The following is a 26,415-nucleotide window of genomic DNA, read 5'->3' on the forward strand; positions in this document are numbered from 1 at the left end:
ACATGGGACAACAGCCTCAACAATTGTTTTACACTCATGAAATCACAATACTCATTATGCTGAATCTGATAGCAGCCTCAGTCTACACTCTGACTTGAAACCAATGCACAATTCACAAACATGTTTTCCAAGGAGAGTTCCTGTAGGCATGGAGGCCAGATGGACATTGAACCACTATCTACTTCTATGACCCTGTAATCCAATAAAGGAATCCCTTGTCTCCAGCCAACTCACCCCAGCAACCAGAAATCTTGAGGTACCGAGGGATGTAGAAACTACTGAGTTCTAGATTAGGAAGAGTGCGCAAGCTTGCGTCAGCCAAACTGTATTCTCAAGTTGATTACATGACCACCTTGGATCATATGACCCACCATGGAAATTCAGAATGTGGGGGTAAGTGTTTCACTGGTCTGACCTCATGCCAGAAGTCTGGAGTCTGTTTTCAGAATGAAACTGTAGGGTTTACTTTACCACACTCATGGTCTGAATATAAATTTCATCATAACTAAGAAGAACCAGAAATTCATCCTCAATACCACAACTATAATCAAACAAGCAGACTCTGGGTTTTCGTCGTTCCAGTCCGCTGTGGTCGCGGGGAGTCTGCGCCTGCGGTGGGCCCGTCCCGGGCGGGGGGGGGGGGGGGGGGGGGCGGCGCGCGAGCGGACGCGGGCAGCAGGGCCTCGGCCCTCACATCGGTGGCCTTCGCCCGCCTGCCAGCCGGTGCTCCTGGCTTGCCCCGGCGGGGTCACGTGGCGGAGGCGGGCGCCCGCGATCACTCCGGAGAGAGCAGCGCAACCCGGCTGCGGGATGTGATGGGCGGTGGCCGGCCGAGCGACCTGGCATGTTGACTCTCATGGCCAACTGCTGCAACTTGTTCAGGCGGTGGCGCGAGCCGGTCAGAAAGGTGACACTTGTGATGGTAGGACTTGATAATGCTGGTAAAACAGCCACAGCAAAGGGAATCCAAGGAGAACGCTTTCAGTCTGGGTTCAGCTTGTATTCACTTAATTTGCCAGGCGTGATAACACATGCCTGTAATCCCAGCACTCAGAAAGCTGAGGCAGAGGATCACAAGCCTGAGGCCCACCTCAGCTGCATGGAAGATCTTGTCTCAAAAAGAAAACAAGTATTAAGAATTTGATCCATGGTATTGTGTATATAGCAACCTGAAGATGTAGCTCCTACTGTTGGATTTTCTAAAATTGACCTTAGACAAGGAAAGTTTGACGTTACCATCTTTGACTTGGGAGATGGAAAACGAATCCGGGGAATTTGGAAGAATTACTATGCTGAGTCCTATGGGGTAATATTTGTTGTGGATTCCAGTGATGAAGAAAGGATGGAAGAGACAAAAGAGACAATGTCTGAAGTGCTAAGACATCCTAGGATATCAGGAAAGCCTATATTGGTGCTGGCAAATAAGCAAGACAAAGAAGGAGCTTTGGGAGAAGCTGATGTGATTGAATGTCTGTCTCTTGAAAAGTTGGTCAATGAACACAAGTGCCTATGTCAGATAGAACCTTGTTCAGCAGTCTTGGGATATGGAAAGAAAATTGACAAATCCATCAAAAAAGGCTTTTTTTGGCTACTACATATCATTGCAAAAGACTTTGATGCCTTGAGTGAACACATCCAAAAAGATACTACAGAACAACGCGCTCTTGAGGAGCAGGAGAAACGAGAAAGGGCAGAGCGAGTGCAAAAAATAAGGGAAGAAAGAGAACAAAGACAGCAAGAACAGAATGAATGTGATGGAACCAGCGATCAGGCTGAGTTGGACCCACGAACAGTTATTGCTAATCCTTTCCAGCCAATAGCAGCTGTAATCATTGAGAATGAAAAAAAAACGTGAAAGAGAAAAACAGAAACAAACTGTGGAGAACGATAGTGATAACTGTCTCCTGAGACATGAAGTGGAGCCTGGGCAAGTAGAAACACCGGAACAGGCTGGTGACAGTAACCTCAAAAATGATGAACTTGACATTGTAGACAATTACAAAGAGGTATTAACACAGCAGTTGGAGAATGAAGATGAGACAGATCAGCAATCATCAGAATCAGATAACTTTAAAAAGAAAACTAAGAAACTTTGAGAATGAAAAGGAGTCATCGGGTGGAACCAGTTAACGCAGATGTGTCTGTTCCGAAGAGTCCAACTCCAACCCCTCCCCCTCCTGTTGGCTGGGGAACTCCCAAAGTCACTAGACTTCCAAAACTTGAGCCTCTGGGTGAAACACGGCGTAATGAGTTCGGTGGGAAGCCGCTGCCTCCCCTGGCTGTGCGATAGAGACCTAATGGAGATACTCAAGATGTGATCTCATAAGGTTTTGACTGTCAGCAAGGTGACCTGAGACCTTCTTTCCCAAAACAGAAAAACCCTGAACAGTGACGATGAGGGCAGGATAATCAGTGATTTTAGGGAGGAGATAATAGCTAAGAACCTAGGCTCATAATTTACTTCTCCATGGTTAAACAGGGAACAAAATGATTGGTAGGCGGGAAGAACATTTGGGTCACGTTAACAGAGGCAGTGTTAATTCTTTGGTTTACACATCCCCACTCATGGGCATATTCCTTAACAAAACCCTCCAACAAAATAGAGCCAATGGACTCTGTGTACTTTACTAGTTAAGTCTGTTTTTCTCTCTTTATAAAACATTTTTTTTATAAGATACATATACATAGGAGGGAAACTCCTGAGAATTTTTAACCTAAAATTGTAACTATTTTTATATTCCTCCAGAACTTTTAAGTTTACTGTTTTATTGATTGTGCACTTTTCTACAGATGCTTTATTTAAACTGTCTGGAATATAGAGTTGATTTACTTGACAGACATGAATTGTACAAGCAGGATGTGTTAAATGGCTTGAGGTATGTTTTGTGATAGCATTATTTTTAAAGTATACATCCTATTTTCACCTTATTTTAAAATAATAGCACCTATATAAAATAGCAACTTGTCAGATCATTATTGTACATGTTCTGTTCATTGACAGCAGTATGTGAGAGTGGTTGAATTTTGTCATTATAGTTTACTTTGGTGGTGATTTCAATAAATGAAAGAGACCTGACACAATTTTGTTTTCTCAATACGTTTAAAACAGTAACAATGTGTTCTTTGAGGCATCATTAAAAGTTCTAATTAGCCCATATTCTAAAGATTGGACACTTTCAGAGGTCATGGTGCTTTGTCACTCCTTTGTTCTGTTAGCCACAGTGACTGCTGGGTTACTCTAGTTCCTTCATGCTTTGAAGTTTAAAGCAGAAAGACTAAAAGGGCTATTACAGGTCCAGAGATTTCAATTTTAAAAGTAGCTTGGGTACGAAGGCAGTAAGAACAAAATTAGCATAAATATTTTCATACACAATTCCACAATGGTTTATTAAATTATAGACTTGTTTTGCACCTGAGTGACTTCCATAAATTTCTGTTTATCTGTCAGTTAGAAGAACTTTTAGACTGGAGAGGTAGTCAGCAGCCAAAGGCACTTGCTAGTGACAAACTCAGAGTTTTGGAGTAATGGATTCATAATACTACACTCAGTTGAAAGTATACCTTTAAATCAGGTGAAGACAAAACAAACAGAACAATTTCCCTATTATTCTGTTAAGATTGGCACATTTCATTCCTTCCATTGACAAATGACACATATTGGTTTCTGAAAATAAGAACATCTGTGGCAGGTAAATTAGTTTACATAATTTAAAAAGTTTAGAGCAACATATTTTGTTCTCATTTTTTTTAATGTTTTTTTTTAATTTTTTATTTATTATTTATTTGAGAGTGACAGACACAGAGAGAAAGACAGATAGAGGGAGAGAGAGAGAATGGGCGTGCCAGGGCTTCCAGCCTCTGCAAACGAACTCCAGACGTGTGCGCCCCCTTGTGCATCTGGCTAACGTGGGACCTGGGGAACCGAGCCTCGAACCCAGGGTCTTTAGGCTTCACAGGCAAGTGCTTAAATTCTAAGCCATCTCTCCAGCCCTTGTTCTCATTTTTTAAAACGTGACAGTTTCTTTGAGTTGTATCTGGGACTTACCTAAGCACATTGAGTTAATAGCATTCTACCCTGTACTTAAAGACCATAGCCATAATTTAGTAGTAGGTGATTTAAATGTGAGGAAAGAATCACAAGATAGGATGCAAGTTTTGAACTGGATCCTAGAGGAAAAAAATGCTCATTTTTTTATGGTTTTCTTTTATAACATGTTTATCCATTTTTAAAATTTAAAACTAAACTCATATTTTTGCTACCTTTTAACATTCATCTGGTGTGAGAGTAAGGTGCTTTTGAAATTGTTATTTCCTGCCAATGTTTACTGTAATTACCAGTTCTAATAAGATGGTCTTGAAATTAAATTTATTATAAAATGATGTTTTATATATATAATTAATTTGTTTTCTTAATGCATTCTGAAAGTCCTTTAAAAGTAAATGGATTTTAAAAATACTTATTTTGTTATATTCTGTGTTTTCATGCTTAATCATTGTGAATTATAACATTTTCCCACAATAAAAATAATTTATACCAGTAAAAACAAAAAAAATTAAATAAAAAAATTAAAAAAAAAACAACAAGCAGACTCTGCACCTATTTGATACCTATCTGGGCTTTGAAGAAAGTGCTGTGAAGTACTTTCTGTGTATTTCTATGGAGCGTGTGGAGCAGCAAGATTGTCAGTATACTTGTATAAAAATAGATGTTAGGACTTCCGGTTAAGATGGCGGCGTAGGTACCACGCCAAAGCAGCCTAGGGGGGAAAAAGACCAAAAAAACTCAGCAAAATACACACTTTTACTAAAAAGTGAGGTGTATAGGAAATTGAGGCGGCAGCGGAGAAGTAGAAGAGTTCCAGAGCATCCAGAGCCTGCACAGGCGGGAACAGCGGCTCCGGGGCGGCTCGGCCACCCGCCGCAGCCGCGGAGCGGCAGAAAGCCGCCGGACTCTCGGCTCGAGCCGCAGGACAAGCCAGGTGCGGGATTTTCCCCTCACACCGCGCTCTCCGCAACTCGGGAAACGTGAGGGGAGAGCGGCAGCGAGCAACGGAGGGAAGAGCAGACCGCGAGGTAGAAGCACACGTGGAACAGCGATACAACCAGAGCAGCCGCGGCTCCCTCCTCTCCCCCACCACCTGAACCCAGCTCCAGCGAACACAGCAGCGGCCCGGGACCAGGCCACGCCAACTTGGGCTGACAGCAGGACCCAAGCAGGAGCAGAGTTCGGCAGCAACTTCAGCGGCTCCAGCACCGGTACCAGTGGCCCCAGCAGCAGCGGACCCAGGAGTGGCAGCGACGGCAGATCCCGCAGCAGCGGCTTCGGGGTGAACAGCGGCGGTGCACACGGCAGCGGCAGCTTCAGCAGTGGTGGTGGCTCCGGTGGTGGCAGCTACGACAGCAGCAGAGGCAGCAGCAGCGGCTCAGTTTGCCCCGTAGGAAAAGCAAGTGCCCAGCTCCAGAAATCAGAACAGCAGCCCGATGACCCAGGCAGCAACTTGACTGAGACCACAATCACCCAAGGTACCTGGGATTGCACCAGGGAAGGGTCTCACTTGGTCACAAGCTGACTTGGATACCTCAACAGACCAGAAATCTAAACCTCTTTGTTGATAGAGGATCTGGTCATTATAATAACTACTCTTGCATACATACTCGGGGCTGTTTTTGATTGAATGTGTACAGTGTTTAGTTAAATTTTAGAATCTACCAGTATTTTATTCCACTCAGCCTGCTTGAATACTCCTATAGCAGGGAAACTCAACCCCTAAGAACATCTTTGTAGGTACTCTGAGAGTCTTAAGAGCCACATCTAATACCTTAAGGTCCTACCCTGAAAATATATTACATCAAATCAATTGGTACAGCTAAGAATACACAGCTAGCTAGAAAATCCAAGCATTAAAGTAATCCAAGATGCAAAAATATATACATTATAACACAAGAAACACTAAAAATCAAGACGATATAAATCCACCTAAAAGTATTAATGCATCAGAAATGTCCTCCAGTGAGAAAGAGTTAGAGGAAATGCCTGAGAAAGAGTTCAAAAGAATAATTATAAATATGTTCAAAGAGGTCAAAGAACACATGAAAACAATCAAAGAGGAAATCAAAGGAATCAAAGAAGAGGCAGGACACCAATTTAATGAAATAAAGAAGGCAATACAAGACATAAATAGGGAAATAGAAATAATAAAGAAAAACCAGTCAGAATTACTACCAATGAAGAACACAGTTAATGAAATAAAAAACTCTGTAGAAAATCTCACCAGTAGGATGGATGAGGGAGAGGACAGAATATCTAAGCTAGAAGATCAGGTGGCAGACCTAATGCAGTCCAACAAAGAGAAAGACAAACTTATAGAAAAGTATGAGTGGGAATTTCAAGATATTCGGGACACTATGAAAAGATCCAATATAAGAATTCAGGGCATAGTAGAAGGAGAAGAACTCCACTCCAGAGGCATAGTAGGCATCTTCAACAAAATCATAGGGGAAAATTTTCCCAAAATTGGGAAAGAGGTGCCAATACAGATACAGGAAGCCTTTAGAACCCCAGCCAGACAAAACCCAGAAAGAAACTCTCCTCGCCACATTATACTCAAACTTCCAAACACACAAACCAAAGAAAAAATATTGAAAGCAGTTAGAGAGAAAAATCAAGTTACCTACAAAAGCAAGCCCATCAGGATTACAGCAGATTATTCAACACAAACTTTTAAAGCCAGAAGGGCTTGGAGTGATATATTCCAAGTTCTCAAAGATAACAACTGTCAACCAAGGTTACTTTATCCTGCAAAGTTATCCATCCAAATAGATGGAGAAATAAAGACATTCCATGACAAAAGCAGGTTAAAGGAGTATCTGAAGACAAAACCAGCTCTACAGAAAATACTTGATAGAATCCTCCATGCTGAACAAAAGGAAAAGCACACATATAAGGAACCTAGAAAAAACCAGCTATACTCAAATACCAGTTAACAGAAGAGAGCACAGGTAGAACAAGTAACACACACACACACACACACACAAATGGCAAACATGAATACACACCTTTCAATAATATCTCTTAATATCAACGGTCTCAATGCCCCAACGAAAAGACATAGATTTGCAGACTGGGTTAAAAAGCAGGATCCTACAATTTGTTGTCTCCAAGAAACTCACCTTTCTACAAAGGATAGACATTATCTTAGGGTGAAAGGTTGGAAGACGGTGTTTCAAGCAAATGGGCCTAGAAAACAAGCAGGGGTTGCTATCCTAATATCAGACAGGGTAGACTTTAGTCCGACGTTAGTCAAAAAAGATAAGGAAGGTCACTTTATATTGATTAAGGGCACACTCCAACAGGAGGACATTACAATCCTAAACATATATGCACCTAACATGGGGGCTCCCAAATTCGTCAAACAAACACTATTAGAACTAAGGTCACAGATAACACCAAACACAGTGGTGGTGGGTGACTTTAACACCCCACTCTCATCAACTGACAGGTCATCCAGGGAAAGAATAAACAGAGAGGCATCTGGACTAAATGAGGTCATAGAAGGAATGGACCTAACAGATATATACAGGACATTTCATCCAAAGGCTGCAGAATATACATTCTTTTCTGCAGCACATGGAACATTCTCTAAAATAGACCATATATTAGGACACAAAGCAAATCTTAACAAATTCAGGAAAATTGAAATAATTCCTTGCATTCTATCTGACCACAATGGAATTAAACTACAAATCAGTAGCAAGAAAGGCTATAGAGCATACACAAAATCATGGAAACTAAACAATACACTACTAAATGATGAGTGGGTCAATGAAGAAATCAAAAAGGAAATCAAAAAATTTATAGAGTCAAATGATAATGAGAACACAACATACCAAAATCTCTGGGACACAATGAAGGCAGTTCTAAGAGATAAATTTATAGCCTTAAGTGCCTATATTAAGAAATTAGAAAGGTCACAAGTAAACGTCCTAATGCTTCGCCTTAAAGCCTTGGAAAAAGAAGAACAAGGCAAACCAAAAAGTAGTAGACGGGAAGAAATAATAAAGATTAGGGCAGAAATTAATGAAATAGAAACAAAAAGAACAATCGAAAGAATTAATGAAACAAAGAGTTGGTTCTTTGAAAGGATAAACAAGATTGATAAACCCTTAGCAAATCTGACCAAAAGAAAGAGAGAAGAGACACAAATTAATAAAATCAGAGATGAACAAGGTAACATCACAACAGATTCCAGAGAAATTCAAAAAATTATAGGGACATACTATAAAAGCATATACTCCACAAAGTATGAAAATCTGAAAGAAATGGATGATTTCCTTGATCTATATGACCTACCTAAATTAAATCAAAATGAGATAATCACTTAAATAGACCTATAACAAACATGGAGATCCGAGCAGTTATCAATAATCTCCCAACTAAAAAAAGCCCAGGTCCGGACAAACAAAGAGAAAGACAAACTTATAGAAAAGTATGAGTGGGAATTTCAAGATATTCGGGATGGATTCACTGCTGAATTTTACCAGACTTTTAAGGAAGAGCTAACACCATTGCTTCTTAAGCTTTTCCAGGAAATAGAAAAAGAAGGAATCCTACCAAACTCCTTCTATGAGGCCAGCATCACCCTGATACCAAAACCAGGCAAAGATAGAACAAAAAAAGAAAATTACAGACCAATCTCCCTCATGAACATAGATGCAAAAATTCTCAACAAAATATTGGCAAACAGAATACAAGAGTATATCAAAAAGATCATTCACCCTGACCAAGTAGGCTTTATCCCAGAGATGCAGGGATGGTTCAACATACGCAAATCTATAAATGTAATACATTACATAAACAGGTTGAAGGACAAAAATCACATGATCATCTCATTAGATGCAGAGAAAGCATTTGACAAAATCCAACATCCCTTCATGATAAAAGTCCTACAGAGACTGGGAATAGAAGGAACATATCTCAATATAATAAAGGCTATTTATGACAAGCCTACAGCCAACATATTACTAAATGGGGAAAAACTGGAAGCTTTTCCACTAAAATCAGGAACAAGACAAGGGTGTCCACTGTCTCCACTTCTATTTAATATAGTTTTGGAAGTCTTAGCCATAGCAATAAGGCAAGAGACACACATAAAAGGGATACAAATTGGAAAGGAAGAAATCAAGTTATCATTATTTGCAGATGACATGATTCTATACATAAAGGACCCTAAAGACTCTACTAGCAAGCTGTTAGAGCTGATCAAAACCTACAGCAATGTAGCAGGATACAAAATAAATACACAGAAATCAGTAGCCTTCGTATATGCTAACAACAAACACACAGAGGATGAAAACAGAGAATCACTCCCATTCACAAATGCATCAAAAAAAAATAAAATACCTTGGAATAAACCTAACCAAGGAAGTAAAGAATCTATACAATGAGAACTTTAAAACACTCAAGCGAGAAATTGCAGAAGACACTAGAAAGTGGAGAAACATCCCTTGTTCCTGGCTTGGAAGAATCAATATCATGAAAATGGCAATCTTACCTAAAGCAATCTACACATTTAATGCAATCCCTATCAAAATTCCAAAGGCTTTCTTCATGGAAATAGAAAAAACAATCCAAAAATTCATTTGGAATCACAAAAAACCTCGAATATCTAAAATAATACTGAGCAACAAAAAAGAGGCTGGTGGTATCACCATACCTGATTTTAACCTATACTACAGAGCCATAGTAACAAAAACAGCATGGTACTGGCACAAAAACAGACATGTAGATCAGTGGAACAGAATAGAGGACCCAGATGTAAGTCCAGGTAGCTATAGCCACCTGATATTCGATAAAAATGCCAAAAATTCTCATTGGAGAAGAGACAGCCTCTTCAGCAAATGGTGTTTTGAAAACTGGATAAATATCTGCAGAAGGATGAAAATAGATTCTTCTCTCTCGCCATGCACAAGAATTAAGTCCAAATGGATTAAAGACCTTAACATCAGACCGGAAACTTTGAAACTGCTAGAGGAAAAAGTAGGGGAAACCCTTCAACATATTGGTCTTGGCAAAGACTTTCTGAATACAACCCCAATTGCTCAGGCAATAAAACCACAGATTAACCACTGGGACCTAATGAAATTACAAAGATTTTGCACTGCAAAGGACACAGTGAAAAAAGCAAAGAGGCAACCTACAGAATGGGAAAAAATCTTCGCCAGCTATATATCTGATAGAGGATTAATATCTAGGATATACAAAGAACTCAAAAAGTTAGCTAATAAGGAATCAAACAAGCCAATCAAAAAATGGGCTAAGGAGCTAAATAGAAAGTTCTCAAAGGAAGAAATACGAATGGCATATAAGCACCTAAAAAAATGTTCTACGTCACTAGTCATCAGGGAAATGCAGATTAAAACTACATTGAGATTCCATCTCACTCCTGTCAGATTGGCCACCATCATGAAAACAAATGATCATAAATGTTGGCGGGGATGTGGAAAAAAAGGAACCCTTCTGCACTGCTGGTGGGAATGCAATCTGGTCCAGCCATTGTTGAAAACAGTGTGGAGGTTCCTAAAGCAGCTAGAGATTGATCTACCATATGACCCAGCTATAGCACTCCTAGGCATATATCCAAAGGACTCATCTCATTTCCTTAGAAGTACATGCTCAACCATGTTTATTGCTGCTCAATTTATAATAGCTGGGAAATGGAACCAGCCTAGATGTCCCTCAACAGATGAGTGGATAATGAAGATGTGGTACATTTATACAATGGAGTTCTACTCAGCGGTAAAGAAAAATGAAGTTATGAAATATGCAGAAAAATGGATGGACCTGGAAAGTATTATACTAAGTCAGGTAACCCAGGCCCAGAAAGCCAAGCGCCACATGTTCTCTCTCATATGGGGATCCTAGCTACAGATGACTGGGCTTCTGTGTGAGAATGAAAATACTTAGTAGCAGAGGCCAGTAAGTTAAAAAGGAGACACAAAGGGTGGAGAAAGGAAGGGAGGAGGATACTTAATAGGTTGATATTGTATATATGTAATTACAATGATTGTAATGGGGAGGTAATATGATTGAGAATGGAATTTCAAATGGGAAAGTGTGGGGCTGGGGAGGGAGGGAATTACCATGGGATATATTTTATAATCATGGAAAATGTTAATAAAAATTAAAAAAGAAAAAAAAATAGAGATGATTTCCAAAATGTCAAAAAAAAAATATAGATGTTATTGGTTCTTTGTCTCAGGAGCTCACAGTAATATGGAAGGACAGGTCTCCTTATGTACACCTATCATAGGTCCATTGGCTCTGAATCCTTCCAGGATACAACACAGAGATTTGGCCAAGGGGATATCTCATAAATTACTGTGTCTTAGAGGTGAGTAAAACAGGGAAGCCTTCCTGAACTACTTGACATTTAAACTGCTGATTCTACAATGTTAGCAACCACATCAAATTTAAGTAGTCCTTTAAAGATCAAATATTCGAAACAAGGTTTCATAGTCAGCTCCACACTGCTGGGATGTACCTCAAAACCAGACACAGTTTATGGGAGAAATGGAATTCATTTCAGACTTACAGATCCAGGAGAAGTCCATAATGGTGGAAGAAGCTGGCCTCCTTTCACAGATCTATGCAGACAGACAGACCAGCAGTACCACCGAAAGCAAGAACATTCCAGGAACCCAGACAGAGCTCAAGCACTCTGCATACCTTAGGCTGGAATTCAGATCTACCCCAAGTAACACCTTTGGGCTGGGCCCCAGGATCCACTCACAGTGACTCTTCATCCTGCCAGGCAGCTAGAAATCCAAGTTACAGTCTATTGGGGGACATAAATTCAAGCTATTACACCAGGAGAGAACAAAATGGAATAAGTGGAATTTCTCATAAAAATGTGAATGTTTGGGGTGAATAGTTATCATGATACACAAAACCTTGATTTATATACCTCTACCATTTGGTCTTGGTTGCAAGATACCTCTTAAGATGGATGATAAAGCTGGATAATTGTGAGCAATGAGCAATGTCTGTGATGGCCCTGAAGTGATAGGGATTGGCATAAGTTTGCCAAAGTTGTTGGAATAAACCTCAAAATACTATCAAGTCAGACAGAGCCAGACAAGCTCTCCATAGGCTAGCAAGAAGGCAACATCCTTGTAGTAGACAGCCTCATGTTGCTGGAATGAACCTCCAGACCAGACACAGGTTATGGGAGAAATGGCACTTATTTAAAGCTTACAGATCCAGGGGGAATTCCATAATGGGCAGGGCTGGTGGAAAATGACAGGTGTGTTAAATCACTCTAAGACAAGCACTAACAAAGTAGCATTTCAAGCAGGAAAAGAGCTGACACCAGGCTGGAGAGATGGCTTAGCTGTTAAGCACTTGCCTGTGAAGCCTAAGGACCCCAATTCAAGGCTCAATTCCCCAGGATCCATGTTAGCCAGATGTACAAGGGGGCACTCGCAGTGGAGTTCCTTTGCAGTGGCTGGAAGCCCTGCCACACCCATTCTCTCTCTCCCTCCCTCCCCCCCCCTTGCTACCAAATAAATAATTTAAAAAATTGAAATTGAAAATTGAAAACAAACAGCTTCTACCACAAGGACAGAGACTTAGCCATAGCTGCAGCCACAGTGGCAAAAGAAGGTGACAAGGCAGGCGAGCAAGAGGGTAGAGGGGGCACTGCCACTTAAACTCAGCCTCACAGGAGGTGGGAAAGGAACACAAACCTCCACTCCTGCCCTTCAGTGTACCGTAGTGTCACTCCGTGGCCCAATTCCTCCAGAAATAAGAAGAAAGAGGACCCACAAATAGCCCTTGTCTTTGGATGCCAAACAGGGCAGAGAAAAAAGGTGACAGAAACAAATTTTTATGTATGGGAGACCATTCTTCAATCTCATGTCATTTCCTTCTTTACTCCCTAGGGTTTTCTCTAGATAAATATCATGGAAGTGTGTCTCCCATACACTCAGGTGTTCTAAATGCTGGATCCCAGTTGGTAATTTGGGAATTGGATCCTTACTGGAAGTATGTTGTTGGTAGTGGATTTATGGGTGTTATAGCCAGCTTTCCCTTGCCAGTGTTTAGCACACTCTTTTTCTGTCATTGTCCACCTGATATTGGCCAGGAGGTGATGCCCAGCCTATGCTCATGCCATAATTTTTCCTGCCATCATGGAGCTTCTCCTCAAGTCTACAAGCCAAAATAAACAATTTTCCTCCCAGCAGCTGCTTTGGGTCAAGTGCTTTCTGCTAGCAGTGTGAAGGTGACTACAATACATTCCTTATCAATCTCCATCAGAGTTTTGTTCTAGGGTGTATTTCATGGAACAATCCCCTATATTCATCAAAAATGCTTTTAGGGCTGGAGAGATGGCTTAGCGGTTAAGGCATTTGATTGCAAAGCCAAAGAACATCAGTTCAATTCCCCAGGACCCATGTAATCCAGATGCACAAGGTGGCACATGTGTCTAGAGTTCATTTCCTGCGGCTGGAGGCCCTGGTGCGCCCATTCTCTTCCTCTCTCTGTGTGCCTCTTTCTCTCGCTCTCTCAAGTAAATAAATATTTTTTATAAAATGCTTTGAGATGGGATGTTTAAAAAAATAAAACAGGGGGGCTGGAGAAATGGCTTAGTGGTTAAGACACTTGCCTGCAAAGCCAAAGGACCCATGTAAGACAGATGCACAAGGGGGCTCATTTATCTGGAATTCATTTACAGCAGCTGGAGGCCCTGGTGTGCCCATTCTCTCCCTCCCTCTCTCTCTCTCTCTCTCTTTCTCTCTCTCTCTCTCCCCCCTAAAGAAAAATAAAGTATTTTTTTAAAAAAGATAAAACGGCCTGGGAATATAGCTTAATTGGTAGAGTGTTTGCCTAGCATGCACAAAGTCCCAGACTCAATCTCTAGTACCACATAAAGCAAGTACAGTAGCACATGCCTGTAAGCTCAGCTCTCAGAACATGGCAGCAGGAGGATTAAAAGTCCAAGGTCATCCTAAGCTATATAGCAAGTTTGAGGACATCATAAGATACATGAAACCCTTTTTCAAATTAATTAATTAATTAGTTAAATATATTTGTTAGTGCATGGAGTAGAAACATGGCTATTCAAATATGAAACTATTATAAAAATGACTTTAATGAGGAGTTGATTAGATCTGGGCTAAAAGCTCCAAAGCATCAAACCCAAAAACTGTCTCAAGATTGTGGCTTCTGGGCTGGGGAGATGGCTCATCAGTTAAAGGTGCTTGCTTGCAAAGCTTGCCAGCCCACATTCAATTCCTCAGAGCCCATGTAAAGAGAGATAAAAAATGATGTGTGCATCTGTGACCCCTAAGCACCTCTGACAATGGGACACAGAGCCAGGGGTATCAGAAGCACTCAGCTAGTCTGACATTCATGTGCAGTCTGGCAATTCATTTACAGCAGCAAAAGAACTTCTGTCAAAGAAGGTAGCATACAGACATCCCAAAGCTGTTCTCTGACCTCTGCACATGTGCACACGCACACGCACATACACACACTCACATCAATACATTTTTAAAAATTAATTGCCATTCTCCAGTCCTGGAGGGAAAACATGCCGAGGTCTGTCTGCTGGAGAAAGGAAGATGGGAATGGGAGACTATATTCCTTTTAATGCCAGGACTCAGAAGTTGTTCATTTCACTCTACTTACCTCCCTTGGTTGCTCTGTTCTACTGCTCAGTGTTTGTTCACATGGTAACATCAGCATCAAATAAAACAGGAAGCTGAGCATGGTGGTACAAGCTTAGAATACCAGCATTTGGACTGGGGACAGAAACACCGGGAATTCAAGGTCATCTTCAGCTACATAGGAATTTCAAGGCCAGCCTAGGCTTCATAACACCTTGGAGAGAGATGGAGGTAGGGAGAGGAGGAAGAGAAGGAGGAGAAACAAAGATCCATTTTCTGACTTAAAACTCAAAAAATTGGAGAATCTGTTCTTTTTCAGAAGGTAACAAGACCAGAGGAGATAAGTTACCCCTCACACAGCCAAGCCACAGCTGAAACCACAGAGGAATTGGGGAGACCAAGAAGAGTGCTGCTTCCATGGTGAACCTGATAATCAGTGCCAGGGTGAAGGAGACAGACCCTGAAAGCACTCAACACTTACTAAAGCAGAGATTCAGAGGCTCCTAAGAGCTCACTACTAAAGTAGACTTAAAATTCACCCACCACGGCTCAGGGAATTTTGCAGAAGAAGGGGCAGAAATATTATAAGAGCCACAGGGTGAGACATCATGCCCAGAGGCATTCCCTTCCTCCCCCCGCAAAAAAAATAAAAGACTGCTTCTCCCACAGCATATAACCCACAGCCCCATAGGGAATACCTGCAACCCCACTGAGAGTCCCCAGAGGAATGGGGGGGGAGTCAGGGACAAGAGAAAAGTGTGCTGGCCTGCAGCGCAAGAGTCGAAACAGACCCCGAAGGAGGGAGTGGGAATGGATCTGAGACAAGAACACAAGGAATGGAGCCAAGACAAGTTCTGATCAAGGCTCAGGTTTATTCAGGCAGATACAAGCTTATATACAGAATAAAAAACTTTCTTTGGGGAGGGAGGGAATTACCATGGGATATATTTTATAATCATGGAAAATGTTAATAAAAATAAAAATTTAAAAAAAAATTGAGGCAAAAAAAAAAACAAACTTTCTTGACAATGCCTACATGCCTGAAGTCAGCTTCACCAGGGCCATACAATAATTTATGTCTCTGTGTCTGGCGCCTGCTTCTTCTAGGCCGGTCGATAAGGCCTGTGTGCCTGATGCCCACCTCACGTTAATTTCCTTTGTGTCAAGAGGTCAAAGAGCAGCTGCAGTTCCTGAGGTCAAAGAGAGGCTAAAGCTCCCGACGAAAAGAGCGTTCCAACACATGATGTATCCATACAAAACATGTTGTTAATGATAACAATAATAAAAGAAAACAATTTAAAAAACAAAAATCACTGTTAAAGAAGATAATGGATATGGGAAAGGGATTGTAGCATTCTTTATAACCCCCGATAGTCTCTAAAATTCTGTGTTCATATAACGACTTTTTTCTCTCTTTTTCTCTTTAATTTTTAATATTTTTGCCATATAAAGACTTTTTTTAAATTTTTTTGTTCACTTATTTATTTATTTATTTATTTGAGAGTGACAGACACGGGGAGAAAGACAGATATATATATAGAGAGAGAGAATGGGCACACCAGGGCTTCCAGCCACTGCAAACGAACTCCAGACACGTGCGCCCCCTTGTGCATCTGGCTAACGTGGGTCCTGGGGAATTGAGCCTCGAACCAGGGTCCTTAGGCTTCACAGGCAAGCACTTAACCTCTAAGCCATCTCTCCAGCCCATAAAGACTTTTTTAATTCCCAAAAGGAGGAGAGTAATGGGCAGAAAACAAAAGAAAAACTCTTGCAAGTTCTAAGAGACCAGGGAGTTGGTCTTGGGGACTCTCAGGAAAATGCCTCTGACTATCTAAGCCTCAATTTTCTGTGCTAAGTGAGGACATTGCAGTCAGTGTTCTCTAGGGAACACATACTAAATGTTGGAGTACAGCAGTCAATGGAACAGACATGTCTTAGTCCTTACAGAGTTTTGTTTTTGATGAGGAAGTTTTTTTTTCCTCAAATACATGCTTAAAAACATGCTCAAGCTAAAATGACTTGAGCAGAGATGACAGAACTTCTGTTTTTCCTCCTACTTCCCATTCAGGCCACAGTCATTTTACCCCATAAGATCTTGAGAGAATTCAAAGAGAAAACATCTGATAAGCTATTAATAAAATGCTATAATATGTAAGGTGTGAGCTAATCTTGTTTCCACAGTTGGACTATGGATGAGCAAACCCCTTCTTACCCTCCATTTCTATTTCTCCTCATAGATTCACACAGCTTCCATCAACAAAGAAAACACCATGAGGCTCTTCTGGAAGAGAGAATGCAGTGGGATTGTATTATACACCCTGTATCCCAGCGCTTAGTATCCCTCCAGGGGATTCCCATACTTCAAAGACCTCAAGATTGTGGCTTCTGGGCTGGGGAGATGGCTCATCAGTTAAAGGTGCTTGCTTGCAAAGCTTGCCAGCCCACATTCAATTCCTCTCTCTGTGTGCCTCTTTCTCTCGCTCTCTCAAGTAAATAAATATGCTTTCCTTGGCTCTACTTCTCTCAATAAATATAGTAATTTAATAATTTTAAAAAAGAATATTAGTTCCCACACGTTATTCCATGTGCTCTACTCTGATCACTGCAGGTTATTGTTACAGATATCCACATCAGTTGAAGATGTGACTGTAGATTTCACCTGACAGGAGTGGTACAGTCTAGGACATGATGCTGGAGACCTATAGTCGTCTGGTGTCTGCCTCTGCGTGGCTAACGCAGACATGGTTTTCAAGTTTGAGCAAAGATAAGAGCTCTGGATATTGGAAAAATAATACTCAGATACAGTTACTCATGAAGTCACGTTTCACTCTACATCACAGAACACATGGGAAAGAGCCTCTGACAATCTACTGATTGTAGGAAACCTTTTCTGAGATGGGAACCCTCACAAGCCATCAGAGACTACACATGGGGGAGAACCCTTGTGAATGCAGTAAATGGGGGAAATTTGGGGGGGCGTGGGAAAAAGAGGTTTATTTTGGCTTATAGGCTCAGGGGGGAAGCTCCATGATGACAGAGAAAACAACCGCACAAACAGAGGGTGGACATCACCCCCTGGCTCACATAAGTTGGACAACAGGAAGAGGAAAGTGTGCCAAACACTGATGTGGGGAAACTGGTAATAACAGCCATAAGACCACCCCCAACAATACACTGCCTCCAGGAGGCATTAATTCCCAAATCTCCATCAGCTGGGAACCTAGCATTCAGAACACCTAAGTTTATGGGGGACACCTGAATCAAACCACCACATTCTGCCCCTGGCCCCCATAAATTGATAACCCTATGTGATATAAAATGCAATGCATTCATTCAACTTTAAAAGTCCCCATGGTTTTTATAAATTCCTATGATGTTCAAACATCTCCATAATCCAAGCTCTTTTAACTGAGCCATAATACCAAAAATAAATCCCCCCAAAAAACCATAATGGCACAGAATAAACATTCACACTGCAAAAGATGGCATTGGGCATAGCAAAGAAATACTCAAGCAATACATGATTTAAACAGGGCACCAAACTCTGTAGCTCCAAATTCAACAACTCTAGCCAGTGACAAGTCTCTAAATCCGATAATCCTAACCAGTAACAAGTCTGTGGAGTTCCAATTCCGCCCCTCCAGCTAGGCTACTCACAGTCCTGGAAAACTTCATGGGGGCCGGCAGCTTTCCTTAGCAGCCACCTTGTGGTCCCAGCATCTCCACCGGGTCTCCACTGCAACCCACGGTTCATCCTCATGGCCCCATGGTGTCTCCATGCAGGCATCCAACAAACCTGCTTCACACTGCCCGTGGCCATTTCCAAAACACAAGACCATGTTGCAAACTCAATGACTTCTCTTTCCTGCATTTCCTATACTCCATAATACCAGGGAGGATGCCAATTTGTTAATCCAGGGGGGGTTAATAAATAAGACTTTGAATAACAGGACACTCCTTGAGCACTCAGGCCCCTTCAAGAGTCTACATTCTTCCTGTTGCCCCAGCGCAGGTCAGCTGGCCCAATCTCAAAGGTTATAATCTCTCAATTGCAGCTGAACAGGCAGCAGTTAGTTCACCCTCTGCTCACTCCAGTTCGTTTCTACACAAAGCAACCCTGCACAACTTCTCAGGACACAGGCATAAGAGCAAGCTTCTCACACAAACTGCTAGCCCAGTCCAGGCAAAGCTCTTTCTCACCCTCATAAGCCAAACCTCACAGTCCATAGTTCTTACTGCATTCAGGTCTTTCAACTCTGACCAGAATAGTCCATCAAGATTTTCTTACAGCACTGGAAGGCATCTCTTAGGCCAAGGTTTCAAATCCTTCCACATTCCTCTTGAAAATCAGCTTCAAAAGGCCAAAGCCACACAGTCAGGTGTCTAGCAGCAATCCCACTCCTTGGTACCACTTTACTGTTGCAGTCAGGTTCGCATTGCTGATAGAAATCACCCAACCAAGAGTAGCTTGTGAAAGAGGTTTATTTTGGCTTACAGGCTCAAGGGGGAAGCTCCATGATGGCAGGGAAAACAACAGCATGAGTAGAGAGGGTGGACATCACCCCTGGCTCAGATAAGATGGACAACAGGAACAGGAGAGTGTAATGGGGGAAATTTTTCCATGCAAAAAAATCCCTAAGTCAGCATCAAAGAATTCACTCAGGGGCGAGAGAAATGGCGTAGCAGTTAAGGTGTTTGTCTGCAAAGCCTAAGAATCCAGGTTCAATTCTCCAGTAAGCCAGATGCACAAGGTGGTGCATGTGTCTGGAATTTGCTTGCAGGGGCTAGAGGCTCTGGAACTCCCATTCTCTCTATATATATGCCTCTCTCTCTCTCTCTCTCTCTCTCTCTCTCTCTCTCTCTCTCTCTCTCTCTCATAAATAAGCATCTTTTAAAATAAGAATTCACTCAGGTGAGAAATCCTATGAGTGTGAAGAACGTGGGAAATTCTTCTGAATGAAAATAACTCTCTTTTAAAGCTTTACATTATGAGTTTATTCTATTTTATAGAGCCATGTTATACATTCTTGGTGCTTCAGATTGAGTTATTGCTATTTTTCTGGATGCAAAGCCATCTAATGTTTGGTGTTGATGCCTTAAATGCTACAATATTTCTGTGGCTATGACCTGTGAGCTAAGGAAAAAACAAGGACAATTCCAGAAACAGAAACAGAGAAAAACAAAAAATCAAGATGTACATGAGACAATGCAAAGCCCTTGAGCCAGGGCTGATAGAAGTTCCCAGAGAAAATAACTGTTAATAAATGTCAGAGAACTCACACAGGTGAAAAGTCCCATCAGTGCAATGAGTGTGGGAAAGCTTTCCGGGCACACTCATCAAAGAATCCATACTGGAAAGAAACCATATGAAGGTAGTGAATGTGGGAATGAATGCCTTCTACATAAAAGCATACATCACTGATTATCAGCACATGCCTTCAGGGGAGAAGCCCTCTGATACAGTGAGTGTGGGAAAATCCTTAGCATAAAGAAATCCACTTGTCATCTCGGGAGAACTCATATTGGGGCGGGGAGCCTTATGAATGTAGTGAATGTGGAAATGTCTTCTATGTGAAAGTGCACCTCAACTGAGAATCAGCCAGTTAACACAAGGCAGAGGCCCTTTGAATGTCAAGAGCATGGAAAGGCCTTCTGCCTGAAAGCCCGTCTCACAGAACTCCAGAGAACTCACATGAGGCCAGTCCTTGCTTTGCTCACTGGAGAAAGCATCTCCCTAAAGATCCCCCGATCTTCCACCCATTCACATTGGATCAAACTCCTAGAGGCATCTAATCAGCAGAGCACAGTTGTTACAGTGTGCCCCTTACACTGTGTAAGAATTGTTCCGCATCCCTTAAGGACCAGCTCATTTGTGAGTACTTTTCCTTTTTGAGACTGTGTCTCTCTATGTAGCCCAGGCCCTTGAACTGCCTCAGCCTTCTGACTGAGTGCTGGGGCAACAGGTGGGCAACATCATGTCTGGCTGTTGCTTTCATTTGTGTTTTCCCAATTAGTGGTGGCATTGAGCAGCTTGTTTATTAATTAGACATTTGGATTTTTTATTCTGTTCACCTTTGGCTCATGGTTTTCTAATGAGATGTTCACCTTTTACTTCCCGATTTAAATATCCCATGCATACCAAATATACTACACACCGAAAAAATAATAAACATGAATTAATAGAATACAATCCAGAATAAATTCACATGTATCAAACTGATTTCCAACAGTGTCAAAGTTAGTCTAGTGAAAAGTATAACCTTTGAAAAAAAAAGTGATATAAAAGCAAAATATCAACATAGAAAAAGGATCTTAGTTTTTATCTCTCACATAATGCACAAATATTAACATGAAATGATGTGTACAAGCTAAACTAGCAGGACATAGTGGCTCACACCTTTTGGGACCTGAAGTAAGAGAATCACTGTAAATCAGTGGTCAGCCTGGACTGTAGAGTGAATCCCAGTTAAACCTGGGCTAGGGTGAGACCCTACCTTGGAAAAAACAGCTAAGATTAGAACTTTCTAAAAGCAATCATGAGAAAATATTTGAAATATTTATAAGATTGATGGACTGAACTTCCAGTTAAGATGGCAGCATAGATACCACACCAAAGCAGCCTATGGGAGGAAGAGACCAAAAAAACTCAGCAAAATACACACTTTTACTAAAAAGTGAGGTGTATAGGAAATTGAAATGGCACAGGAGAAGTAGAAGAGATCCAGAGCATCCAGAGCCCACATAGGCCAGCAAAAGCGGTCCCGGCAGGTCTGCCAACTGTGGCGGTGGCAGCAGTGTACCAGAAAGCCACCAGGCTCGGCTCGAGCCACAAGAAAAGCCAGGTGAGGGGAGCTTACACTCACACTGGAGCTCTCCGCAACTCAAGAAAAGTGAAGGGAGAGTGGCAGTGAACAACGGAGGAGCTGACCACAAGGTAGAAGAACACGTGGAACAGCGAGAGAACTATAGCAGCTGCTGCTCCCTCTCCTCCCCCACAGCCTGAGCCCAGCTCCAGCGAACAGAGCAGCATACCAGGACCCAGACACGCCAACTTGAGCCGACAGCAGGACCCAAACAGGACCAGGGTCCAGCAGCAACATCAGTGGCTCTGGCACCGACAATAGCAGCCCCAGCAGTGGCGGATCCAGCAGCAGCAGCTTCACAGGCAGCAGCGGGAGATCCAGCAGCAGCAGATTCAGAGGCAGCAGTGGCAGAACCAGCAGTGGCAGCTACAGCAGCAGCTTCAGCAGCAGTGGCGACAGACCCAGGAGAGGCAGCTTTAGCAGCAGCGGCAGCTTCAGCAGCAGCAGTAGTGGTTCCAGCAGTGGGGGCGCCAATCTGCAAGGCCACAGTTGCCAGCCTTGGTTTGCCCTGCAGGAGAAGCCAGTGCCCAGCCCCAGAAATAAGAACAGCAGCCCAACGACCCAGCCAGCAACTTGACTGAGACCAAAATCATCCAAAAAAGGTAACTGGGATTGATTGCACAAGGGAAGGGTCTCACTTGGCCACAAGATGACCTGGATCCCTCAACAGACCAGAAATCTTAACCTCTTTGTTGATAGAGGATCTGGTTGTTATAATAACTACTCTTGCATAAATATTTGGTACTGATTTTGATTGAATGTGTACAGTGTTTAGTTCAATTTTAGAATCTACCTGTATTTTATTCCACTCAGCCTACTTGAATACTCCCATAGCAGGGAAACTCAACCCCTAGGAACACCTTTGTAGATACTCTGAGAACCTTAAGAGCCACACCTAACACCTTAAGCTCCTATCCTGAAGATATATAACATCAAATCAATTGATACAGCTAAGAATACCTACCTAGCTAGAAAATCCAAGCATTAACTTAATCCAAGATACAAATATATATATTATCACACAAGAAACACTAAAAATCAAGACAATATAAATCCACCTAAAAGTGTTAATGCATCAGAAATGACCTCCACTGAGAATGAGTAAGAGGAAATGCCTGAGAAAGATTTCAAAAGAATGATTGTAAATATGTTCAAAGAAGTCAGAGAACAAATCAAAGGAGTCAAAGAGGAAATCAAAGGAATCAAAGAAGACACAAGACACCAATTTCATGAAATAAAGAAGGCAATACAAGACATAAATAAGGAAATAGAAATAATAAAGAAAAACCAGTCAGAATTACAAACAATGAAGAACACAGTTAATGAAATAAAACACTCTGTAGAAAATCTCACCAGTAGAATGGATGAAGGAGAGAACAGAATATCTAAGCTAGAAGACCAGGTGGCAGATCTAATGCAGGCCAACAAAGAGGACAAACTTATAGAAAAGTATGGGTGGGAAATTAAAGATATTTGGGATACTATGAAAAGATCAAATATAAGAATTCAGGGCATAGTAGAAGGAGAATTCTACTCCAAAGTCATAGTAGGCGTCTTCAACAAAATCATAGAAGAAAACTTCCCCCAAATTGGGAAAGAGGTGTCAATGCAGATACAGGAAGCCTTTAGAACACCAGCCAGACAAAACCTGGAAAGAACCTCTCCTCGTCATATTATAATCAAACTACCAAACACACAAACAAAAGAAAAAATATTGAAAGCAGTTAGAGAGAAAAATCAAGTTACCTACAAAGTCAAGCCCATCAGGATTACAGCAGATTATTCAACACAAACTTTAAAAGCCAGAAGGGCTTGGAGTGATGTATTCCAAGTTCTGAAAGATAACAACTGTCAACCAAGGATACTTTATCCTGCAAAGCTACCCATTCAAATAGACGGAGAAATAAGGACATTCCATGACAAAAGCAGGTTAAAGGAGTATTTGAAGACAAAACCAGCTCTACAGAAAATACTTGATAGAATCCTCCATGCTGAAGAAAAGGAAAAGCACACATATAAGGAACCTAGAAAAAACAAGCAATACTCAAATACTAGTTAACACAAGAGAGCACAGGTAGAACCAGACCCACAAAAAAACAGGAAAACATAAATACACAACTTTCAATAATACCTCTTAATATCAACAGCCTCAATGCCCCAACCAAAAGACATACGTTGGCAGACTGGGTTAAAAAGCAGGATCCTACAATTTGTTGTCTCCAAGAAACTCACCTTAAGGATGGACATTATCTTAGGGTGAAAGGTTGGAAAAAGGTGTTTCAAGAAAATGGGCCTAGAAAACAAGCAGGGGTTTCTATCCTAATATCTGACAAGGTAGACTTCAGTCCAACGTTAGTCAAAAAAGATAAGGAAGGTCACTTTATATTGATTAAGGGCACACTCCAACAGGACATTACAATCCTAAACATATATGTCCTAACATGGGGGCTCCCAACTTCATCAAACAAACACTATTAGAATTAAGGTCACAGATAACACCAAACACAGTGGTAGTGGGTGACTTTAACACCCCACTCTCATAACTTGACAGGTCATCCCGAGAAAAAATAAACAGAGAGGCAAAAAAAGTGGAGAAACATCCCTTGTTCCTAGATTGGAAGAATCAATATTGTGAAAATGGCAATCTTACCAAAAGCAATCTACACATCTAATGCAATCCCTATCAAAATTCCAAAGGCGTTCTTCATGGGAATAAAAAAAAAAATCCAAAAATTCATTTGGAATCACAAAACCCTCGAATATCTAAAATAATACTGAGCAACAAAAGTAAGGCTGGTGGTATCACCATACCTGATTTTAACCTATACTACAGAGCCATAGTAACAAACACAGCATGGTACTGGCACAAAAACAGACATGTAGATCAGTGAAACAGAATAGAGGACCCAGATGTAAGTCCAGGTAGCTATAGCCACCTGATATTTGATAAAAGTGCCAAAAATACTCATTGGAGAAGACAGCCTCTTCAGCAAATGATGTTGCAAAAACTGGATGGATGAAAATAGATTCTTCTCTCTCACCATGCACAAGAATTAAGTCCAAATGGATTAAAGACCTTAACATCAGACCTGAAACTCTGAAACTGCTAGAGGAAAAAGTAGGGGAAACCCTTCAACATATTGGTCTTGGCAAAGACTTTCTGAATACAACCCCAATTGCTCAGACAATAAAACCGCAGATTAATCACTGGAACCTTAGGAAATTACAAAGATTTTGCACTGCAAAGGACAGAGTGAAAAAAGCAAAGAGGCAACCTACAGAATGGGAAAAAATCTTCACCAGCTATATATCTGATGGAGGATTAATATCTAGGATATACAAAGAACTCAAAAAGTTAAATAATAAGGAATTAAACAAGCCAATCAAAAATTGGGCTATGGAGCTAAATAGAGCATTCTCAAAGGAAGAAATACAAATGGCATATAAGCATCTAAAAAGATGTTCTATGTCACTAGTCATCAGGGAAATGCAGATTAAAACTACTTTGAGATTCCATCTCACTCCTGTCAGATTGGCAACCATCATGAAAACAAATGATCATAAATGTTGGTAGGGATGTGGAAAAAGAGGAACCCTTCTACATTGCTGGTGGGAATGCAATCTGGTCCAGCCATTGTGGAAATCATTGTGGAGGTTCCTAAAACAGTTAAAGATTGATCTACCATATGACCCAGCTATAGCACTCCTAGGCATGTATCCTAAGGACTCATCTCATTTCCTTAGAAGTATGTGCTCAACCATTTTTATTGCTGCTCAATTCATAATAGCTGGGAAATGGAACCAGCTTAGATGTCCCTCAACTGATGAGTGGATAATGAAGATGTGGCACAATGGAATTCTATTCAGCGGTAAAGAAAAATGAAGTTATGAAATTTTTCAGAAAAATGGATGGACCTGGAAAGGATTATACTAACTGAGGCAACCCAGGCCCAGAAAGCCAAGCGCCACATGTTCTCCCTCATATGTGGATCCTAGCTACAGATGATTGGGCTTCTGCGTGAGAATGAAAATACTTAGTAGCAGAGACAAGTAAGTTAAAAAGGAGATATAAAGGGAAGAGAAAGGAAGGGAGGAGGGTACTTAATAGGTTGGTATTGTATATATGTAAGTACAATGATTGAGATGGGGAGGTAATATGATGGAGAATGGAATTTCAAAGGAGAAAGTGCAGGAGGGGGAGGTATTACCATGGGATTTTTTTATAATCATGGAAAATGTTAATAAAAATTAAATTTAAAAAATAATAAAATAAAATAAAAGTTAAAAAAAAGAAAGAAAAATGAAATTTGCAGAAAAATTGATGGATCTGGAAAGGATTATACTAAGTGAGGTAACCCAGGCCCAGAAAGCCAAGCACCACATGTTCTTCCTCATATGTGGATCCTAGCTACAGATGATTGGGCTTCTGCGTGAGAAGGAAAATATTTAGTAGCAGAGGCCAGTAAGTTAAAAAGGAGATATAAAGGGAAGAGAAAGGAAGGGAGGAGGGTACTTAATAGGTTGGTATTGTATATATGTAAGTACAATGATTGAGATGGGGAGGTAATATGATGGAGAATGGAATTTCAAATGGGAAAGTGCAGTATGGGGAGATAGTACCATGGGATATTTTATAATTATGGAAAATGTTAATAAAAATTGTGAAAATAAAAAATAAATAAATAAAAAAGATTGATGGACTGAAAGTTTGTTCCTCCCACCCCCATTCCTACGTTGAAGCCCTAATCTTGGAGATGAGAACTTTGGGATGTAATTAGAATTGGGTTAGTAAATGAGGGTGGGGCCACCATAGTGGGATAAATACAAAGAGAGAGGGAGTAGTAAGAGCTTTCCTACACCTACTTTTTCTTAGTTTCTTGCTCAA

At 41.1% G+C, this 26,415-nt stretch overlaps 1 pseudogene; it reads left to right on the top strand.

Annotated features, from left to right (window-relative positions):
* The first annotated feature begins 834 nt into the window (after positions 1-834).
* Positions 835-2,728, top strand: LOC101604024 (annotated as a pseudogene).
* Positions 2,729-26,415: the final 23,687 nt, after the last annotated feature.

This window comes from Jaculus jaculus, chromosome 3 (genome assembly GCF_020740685.1).
Source record: "Jaculus jaculus isolate mJacJac1 chromosome 3, mJacJac1.mat.Y.cur, whole genome shotgun sequence".
In the NCBI taxonomy this organism is placed as follows: Eukaryota; Metazoa; Chordata; class Mammalia; order Rodentia; family Dipodidae; genus Jaculus; species Jaculus jaculus.